Raw genomic sequence first — 8,990 nt, 5'->3', positions numbered from 1 at the left:
TTTCTGTTTTTATGGACTTTATTCTTTTTTTTTCTCTACCAAGCCTACATACATTTTTAATGTTTAACACTGTAAGCCATTTAGAGATTTTTCATCTGAAGCTATCTGTACTGTATATCTCTCTTTTTCTGACCACATATGTCTTTATTTGCTAAGCATTATGGCTAGTATTAAAGCTATCACTTTAATGGCTGAATGCACTCCATTCCTTTGCTTTCACAGTATATGTACTGGTAGGAGCCAGGTTTATTGTCACAACTCTATGGAGTTTCAAAGTTCTGCTTCTACCAAGAAGCATTCTGCTGGCTATTTGTAAACACCATTTAAGTGTTCGGTGGTGGAGCTTCTTAAAAGAGATGCTAGATTTTTGAAGCTAAAGCTGAGTCAGAAAGCCTCTTTTAAATGAGATGTGCTTGCCTTCTGCAAACAGAGTCCACCTGAGAAAATGCTGCTACCGAGAAGTAGTGCTTAACTTTGTTCTTTTGTGTTCTTTTAAATCATGTTAATCCCATGAGTTACAGATTAAACACTGGAAAAGCTTTTAAGGTCTCCAGATCTTAGGTCAGGTCCCTGAGTGTGCTTTCTTCTGGGCCACATCTATTTCCACATTTCCTTTAGAAGGAGACATTGCCCACGTTACTTAGGATTTCAGCTCCACCTCCAGTCTTCTCTGTTCCCTTATTGTTCAATATTCCTTCCATCTGAAAATTTTCTTCTAAAGCTTTTTAGTTAATTTGACTCCCTTTATCCTTTCATGTAAAGGCCCCATTCCTCATTTGACTTTCTTCAATCTTGTACTGACCCCCACATTTCTATTGTGAAATGTCTACTTATTGCGTTGTCAAGTCTGACAGGAGTTTTTGACATAGTTTTCTTTCAATACAATGGAAATCTATTGTTCAGAAGGACTTCTAGAGTTAAAAATGACAAATTTGAAACATCTAGCCAAATGTCACCTCAAATTTTAGTTGCTAATGCAATGTGTATAGTGGAAAGAGAGTGGCATTCTGTATTTCTTTCTTTTTTAAATATTCTTTTTACTTGAAAACAATCTATTTTCATTTTACATACCAATTCCAGTTCTCACTCTCTCCCCTTCTATGGCTCCCTCCCATCTTTCCCCAACCCCCATCCAGTCCTCAGAGAGGGTAAGGCTTCCCATGAGAAGTCAGCAAAGTCTGAAACACCACTTTGAGGCAGGATCAATGCTCACGCCCATATATCTAGGGTTGAGCAAGGTATCCCTCCAAAGAGAATGGGCTTCAAAGAGCCAGTTCAAGCACTAGGGATAAATCCTGGTCCCACTGCCAGTGGCCCCACAGATTGCTCCAGCCATACAACTGTCACCCACATTCAGAGGGCCTGGTTTGGTTCTATGCAGGTTTCCTGCTGTCAGTTGCGAGTCAGTGAACTCCCACTAGTTGAGGTCAGCTGTTTCTGTGGTTATCCCCATCATGGTCTTGACCCCTTTGCTCTAATTATCATTCTCCCTCTCTTCAACTGGACTCTGGGAGCTTGTCCAAGTGCTCTGCTGTGGATCTCTGCATCTGCCTCCATCAGTTGGTGGATGAAGGTTCTATGAGGACAACTAAGGTAGTCATCAGTCTCACTACAGAGGAAGGCAAGTATGTACTCACTCATAAGCGGATGTCAGGCATAAAGCAAAGGATAACCAGCCTATAGTACACAACCCCAGAGAAGCTAGGTAACAAGGAGTAGCCTAGGAGAGACATACATGGATTCCACTTAGAAGAGGAAATAGACAAGATCTCTTGAGAAAATTGAGAGCATTGGAGAGAAGGAAAGGTGAAAGGGGAGGGGGAGAGAAGAAGAGTAGGAGCAAGGAGAACAGAGGAAAAATGATGTTCCAGATGGAGGAAGAACAGAGAGGGAGAGCAAGGAAAGAGATACCTTGATTGAGAAAGTCATTATGGGGCTGATGAGAAACCTGGCACTAGGAAAATTCCCAGGGATCCACAAGGATGACCCCAGCTAAGACCGTAAACAATAGTGGAGAGGATGCCTGAACTGGCCTTCTCCTGTATTCTGTATTTCTTAAGAAGCATAGCAAAGTTTGAGGTTTTTGTCAATAGAATAATGGTTCCCTAGTAGGATACCAAGCTGCTAGTGAAATCACTGAAACTTGAAAGCTTTTATATATAAAATGAGTTATTTGTTTAGGATTTTTTTCCCTATTTAGTAAGTAGCAGTACTAAGAATAATTTTATCCCAGAAGGGTTGCCGTATAAAATAATCCTGTACTATGAACATACTGTGCTCCCAGGGTTCACTGCATTTCTTTCTGGCTTTGCACACATAAACTGGAATTCCTGGGTTTACCAACTTAACTTCTTCCTAGTAATTAGAAAATTGCTACAAATCATGTGTTTTCTTCTATGTCTCAAGTGCCTCTAACCACTCTAAATATTTTCTTTCAATCAGTGTGGAACTGGGTTCCAAATCCTAAATGTGTAAGAAAATGCTATATTGCTACAGATTACTAAAGCCCTGTGAACATTGTAAACATACTCTCCCTTGCAAATTTAGTTTACAACTTGAGTGCTTCAAAATACCTTGTCTCGAGCTTCAAACCAATGGCCAGTTCTTCTGGTGCTTCTACTGACTTCACCACTCCATTTTGTAGCTGAAATTTCTACCTTAGATAAATCCTGTGATTATGCCTGCTATCCAAACCTCCCTTAGATTGCACACTCCTTTAGTGTGTTTAGTATACTCTTCCTTCTGGTTTCAGCTTTTAGTTTCTTTTCCACAATCTAATGTCTAATTTTTTTTTTTCTCCAACAAGCCTACAGCCTCTCCCTGCAGGTCCGGATAAGTTTGTACAATACATCCCAAGACTGTGTTGGTATATGTTTATTTCCAAACAGTGTTCTAAAGGGCATGAGTGAAGTTAATCATTATTCAAACTGTTTTGCTTATTGCTTATTTCCCAGTGGGTGATCTATGAGAGCAGGGGAGATTAAAATTAATTTAATTTCTTTTCAAATTTTGGGCAAATGTCGACTTAAATTATTTGCATGCCTTACACAATTTTTCTTCATGATAATTTTCCTTGTCTTACAAATGGAAGTTTGATGTCTGGTCATCATCAGACCCAACCTGCTCTGTGTTTATATGTCAGGCTCAGCACATGTAAATAGAGATTTCCTGACCTGACAGTTGTACGCTTGCAATTCTGCCAGGTAGAAGAGGTCTGGGGGTTCATAGAGCCATACAAAGGTAATAAACAGAGATTTTTTTTTTAAAAAACATTATATTCAATTCTATCACTGATTTTCTTTTTGATATTAGATTATGAAACCAAGATATCAAGAAATTAAGTGTGGGCAAACAATGTAAGTCCTATTAGCCTAATGGTAAGCAATGGATGATCTCATTTAATTTGTGGAAAGTCTGATAGCAGAAACTCAGCAAATGAAATTAAATGCTATGCCTCATTGAATGAGCTCAGAGCTCTCCAAGAGTGGACCTCAGTTTCAGAATCCAGCAAATAACAAGCTGTGCCTTTAATTGAGCTGTAGTGATGAAATGGTTAGTTAGCAAAGATATTGAGAAGGATGGAAATGATTAGCCCTGAAGGAATGCAAGACTCGGCCATGACAGCAAGGATCTCAAGGATTCAAAGTGGAATAAAAATAGGTTAGATTTCCAGATTTTATTTTCCAATAGTTGGGTAATTCCCAACTTCAATTCTCCTTATCTCCTGCAAAGAAGCCAGAGAATATTTTGATAAGAATCATAAGCAGATCTTTCTTCTGAAGAGGTTCATCAAGCGATGTTTAAAATTACTTTTTTGTTTGGTATTTTCTACTTATCATCATCTTGGAACATTTTGCTAGTTTTTGTGAATCGGTATTGGAGACACACTGAAATGTCTGGCTTCTTCTTAACTGTTACAAAATATGTTCATACAATCCAGTCTCCAGGTGTAAAGTATAGAAAAGTTGACCCACTGTGTAGTCTTCCCCACTGCCATCGAATGCAGTCATTCCAGGGCTTTTGTTTCAATGATCATATTATTAAAATTACCCAAACCTTTTCTCAGACATACTGTCTAATAACTTAAGACATAACATCAATTTAAACCTAACTATGACTGCACAGACACACTTGTGAATTTCATGAATTCACAATTAGTACTCATGGCTCAAGATGCAAGTCAGATCAGATGTGGCCAATAAAGTAAAAAAAAAAAAAACAGGTGAGAAAACATCTTCTAGAACTATTTTAGGGGATAAAGAAATGGCTCACATAGTAAGAGCACTGCCTACTCCTGTAGAAGGCCAGGTTTGGTTAAGAGCGTAACCATGGTGAATCACAGCCATTTGCAAGTCCAGTTCCAGGGACTCTGATGCCCTCGTCTAATGTTTATTCGCAGAGCACTTCTAGGAAACACTTATACGCATCAGGAAAAACACCATACACATAGAACAATATAAATAAATTAAATATTTGTATATCCATGTTATATAAATATAGCTAATATATATTAGTTTTGTAATTGGCATACATATGAACAAACTGTTTCATTTTCATAGATAATAAATTTTTTGCTGGTTCTCATCTTTCTTTCTCTCTCCTTCTATATTCTCAATATCTTTCGTCTTCCAGTAGTCCACTTTCATATCACATGTGCTCTAACATTCTATTTCCTTTTCCCCATCTCTCCTTTAAATTTCTTTCCGCTACTCATAGCCCCTTTTCTAGCTCCAAGATCCATACTCCTACAGCTGCATATATGAGAACAGAAAGCTACCAGTCCCAGATGAGGAGAACAGGTAGTACTTACCATTCTGAGTCTAGGTTTACCTAAATGTATTAACATGAAGATAGACAATTTCTATTCTCTTTATGACTGAATAAAGATTATATATGTGTGTGTGTGTGTGTGTGTGTGTGTGTGTGTGTGTTTGTGTACCACATTTTCATTACATGTTCATATGGATATCTGACCTTTTCCACTTTTTTCTTATGTAAACATAGGGGCAATAAACATTAATGTGTATCTCTTTAGTAGAATATAATATCCGTGAAGCATAAGACTTGGAGCGCTATAATGTAGAAGATAGTTCTGTGTTTAATGTTTCCAGAAGTTATTGTAGAGCAAAGGAAAGTATCAGAGTAAACAGACAGTCTATAGAGCAAGACAATGTCTATCAAATATATTTAAGACAGAAGTTAATATCTAAAGTATATGAAGTGCGGAAAATTTAGTTATACAACCCTCCTACGCAGTCAATGGATAAATGGGCCAATTAACTGAACAGATAGCTCACACAAGAAGAAACATTAATGGCCAATAAATATAAGTGTTCAACATCCTCAGCCATCATGAAAAGGCAAAGCAAAACTACCTTGAGTTTCCATCAGCTTCACATCAGTCATAATGGATGCAAGGACCTCAAACTCTGGTGAGGTTGTGGGTAAAGAGAAACCCCATTCATTGCTGATAGGAGTGTGAACGTTACAGCTACTCGAGAACACCCTCATAAATGGCTGACCACAATGTTAGCTGTTGACATTAACACTTTCCCCTAGAAAGAAAGTTTAGATTTAGGAATTAAATGACAATTGATTCTGAAGAATAATCAGATGCCTTAATTAACTGCAAAGAATCTTGTTAAATTATATGATAAACTTGAAAGACTTTGAATTAACTTGTCTAGGCTGATCATGGTCTACTTAAGGCTTTTGTGGTTAGCTAGCTGTGTACAACATGTAAAGAAATGGATAGTTGTCGTAAAACTCTATTCAAACAGATTAAGAGTTAACAGATAAGGAGGATTGGTATATAGTTTGAAGTAAGTTTCAAAAAGAATTTGAAACCAAGTTAAGATGTGCATCAGACAGCAGTGGTAGAGAAACCCCTAGTGGCAGCACAGTTTAAGTCAAATATGCCTTTTGTACTTTGAACAGATTTAGTTTCAATTGATGAGAATCAGAAATGCATATATCCATGTGAGCATATTTTATCAATGTACAGGTTATCTCATTTCCACCGCTCCGGAAAATCTAAGTGTCCCTTCTCAGTTAGCATTCTCATAGGCAGCATCTGTTAATCTTGTGATAACAGATTATTTTATATTACTTGAACTTTACAAAAATGCAATAGTAAGAACATCTTGCTTTGTTTCTCTCACTTACTAGTAAGATGATTCGGTGATTCATCAGTGTAACTTTGCAGACTCATTTGTAATTTTTAGACATTGCTCTACTAACTGTCTGACAACTTACTTATTCATTTTCATGTTAATTGTTGAGTTATTTCTGGGTTTTAGTAGGTTAAAGTAAAACTATTTCACTGGGCAAAGATTTAGTTCTTTCTATTTTCCTGCCTACGTAGTACCATTAATTTAAAATATTAGTGAGTGCTTGATTTAAAAAAATATTGAAATATTTTTTAAAGCATTTTTATTTTTACATGTGTACCTGGCATGTTTGACTATTTCTGGTGTTCACATATTCATCAAAATTTGGTACAGTCTGGGATAATTTTAATTTTAGTGAATGTAGCATACTGTCCTCTTTTGGTTTTAATCAATACTTATTCATGAGGAATGATATTGAACTACACTTATTAAGAACTTGTGACATTTCCAGATCAGGAACTCCTGGACCCTGTGTCTGAAATCTATGTTCTTTTTAGCAATAAAGACTTACCTTTCACCTCGTGGGGGCAACCAAGGACAACAGCCCATGCAGGTAATGTTTGGGCAGTCTCTCGGACATCTCTGAAAATAAATTCAAAAGAGCTTCTCGTGTCTGGTGTTGAGATTTGGTTTAGATGGTCTTTGGCACTGGAGGGGGGAATTGCCAGCCCACATAGAAAAAATATCATTTAAAATATATGTGTGTATTTATACATAGACTTCAAAGTGCTGCAGGTTTTCAGAGATAGATATTTAGAAGTATAATTCTTATGACTTTTTCAGACGTCCGTATTATCATTTCACGCTCTACTCCCTGATTCCGTAGTCATCTCCTTTCCTTCACCCTAATTAAACACCTCTTTTTTTTTTTTTTTAAATTTTGCCCTTCAGACAACTTGAACCCTGCTGCTCACCCGCTCTACTGTTCCCCCACTCCATTACCACTGCAATGGTCCCATTTTCCTTGCCTGGTTTCTGCAGTTTCTCCAAGGTTTGTACTCACCTCTGAAGATTTCGAGCTAGGGATCTCCAATGAAAAGGAACACGTGACATTTATCTTTCTGGGTGTGGGTTATCTCACTAAATATACTCTTTCTAGTTCCAGCAAATTATCTGCAAATTATAGTCAAACAGTAGTCCACAACATATGTGTACAATAGTTTCGTTATCTATTTGTCAGTTGGAGGGCATTTAAGTTGTTTCCAGTTTTTAGCTATTGTGAATACGACAGCAAAGAATATGCTGAGCTTTGTGTATATGTCAAGGAGCAGTATAGTTGGGTCACATGATAAGTTTATTTTATTTTATTTATTTTTTTTTTTTGCTTTTTGAGAATTTTGATTTCCAGGGTGTTGGAGCAGTTGGCCATCCCACCAACCATGAGTGTTCCTTCTCCCAAACCCTCTCCAGCATTTGTTCTTAGATCTTTGGCTTGTCTTTTTGATTCTTACTAGGGTAAAATGAAGTCTTAACGTTGTTTTGGTTTTCATTTCACTAAGTGCAAGAGTTGATGAACATTTTTTGAGATGTTTCATTGTCCCCCTTTAGCCCAGTTTTTGTTTTAGTTTTTTGAGAACTCTCTGTTCAGATATCAGGGTCATTGTTTGAATGGGTCATTTTGAATTTTTATTATTTGTTTTTGAGGTTTGGTGTTTGTGTGTGTGCGTGTGTGTGTGTGTGTGTGTGTGTTCTGGATACTAGTTTTATGTCGGATGTATAGCTGGCAAAGATTGTCTCCCATATTGTGGACATTCTTTTCAACAAATTGATTACTTATTTTGCTCTGTTGAAGTTTTTTAATTTTATGTAGTCTTGGTTGTCCACTGTTAGTCATAAATCTTAGGTAAATGGAGTCCTGCATAGGATGTAATTCCCAAAGAAGGAAAGCAACCAACAGCAACCAAGCAAACCACTATGCTATGATATCTATGAACCACAAAACAAACAGTATGGTGCATGAACACTGAGGGAGCAGTTGTGGCTACACATTCCCTGGAGCTGGAGTTTTGTGAGGTTGTGAACTGCCTGATCTGGGTGCTGGAGACTTAACTCAGGTTTTTTTTTTTTTTTTTTTTTTGGTTTTTCGAGACAGGGTTTCTCCATAGCTTTTGGTTACTGTCCTGGAACTAGCTCTTGTAGACCAGGCTGTCCTCGAACTCACAGAGATCCGCCTGCCTCTGCCTTCCGAGTGCTGGGATTAAAGGCATGCGCCACCACCGCCCGGCTCTTAACTCAGGTTTATGCAAGTCGAGAAAGCACTCTTAATTGTTAATCCATCTCTACAAATCCATCATTGGATTATATATAAAAGCTTGCTTTTTAGAAAATATAAACTGGGGATATGTTTTCTAGGTACACAACATTTCTTATTCTCTTAATCTTTTGTGAAGGTGGATAGTTAATTTGAACCAAGTTTTCTTTATCATTTCATTTTATGGCTGGTACTTTAATTGTACTTTAAGTGCCTTCTCTGAAAGTGTTTTGAGTATTTTAGATCACAAAGGCATTTTAGCTCTAAGACCTTTATACCCATGCTGCATCACAGAATTAATTTTCCGTGACTTAGAGCTGAGGATATGTGGCAATTACTTCCACTCATACTTTCCAGTAATATTCAAATGAAGAGTTACCTTGTCTATTGAAGTGCCTGGTACTATTATTGAAACGACCCCATGTCTACATCTCTTTCTGGATCCTTCTCTCTGTAGAGTGCTTTCACACCTCACTTTCTACTTAAACTTTTTATATTAAAATCACAATCTGCAGTGTAAATCCGCCAATATCTTTTTTCATTATTGCCTTAGTTAATTTCTCTTATAC

This window comes from Microtus oregoni, unplaced genomic scaffold, assembly GCF_018167655.1.
Source record: "Microtus oregoni isolate MIOR12 unplaced genomic scaffold, Mior012 000037F_ref0000500, whole genome shotgun sequence".
Lineage (NCBI taxonomy): Eukaryota > Metazoa > Chordata > Mammalia > Rodentia > Cricetidae > Microtus > Microtus oregoni.
The sequence above is the reverse complement of the archived record's forward strand: the minus strand, read 5'-3'. Positions refer to the sequence as shown.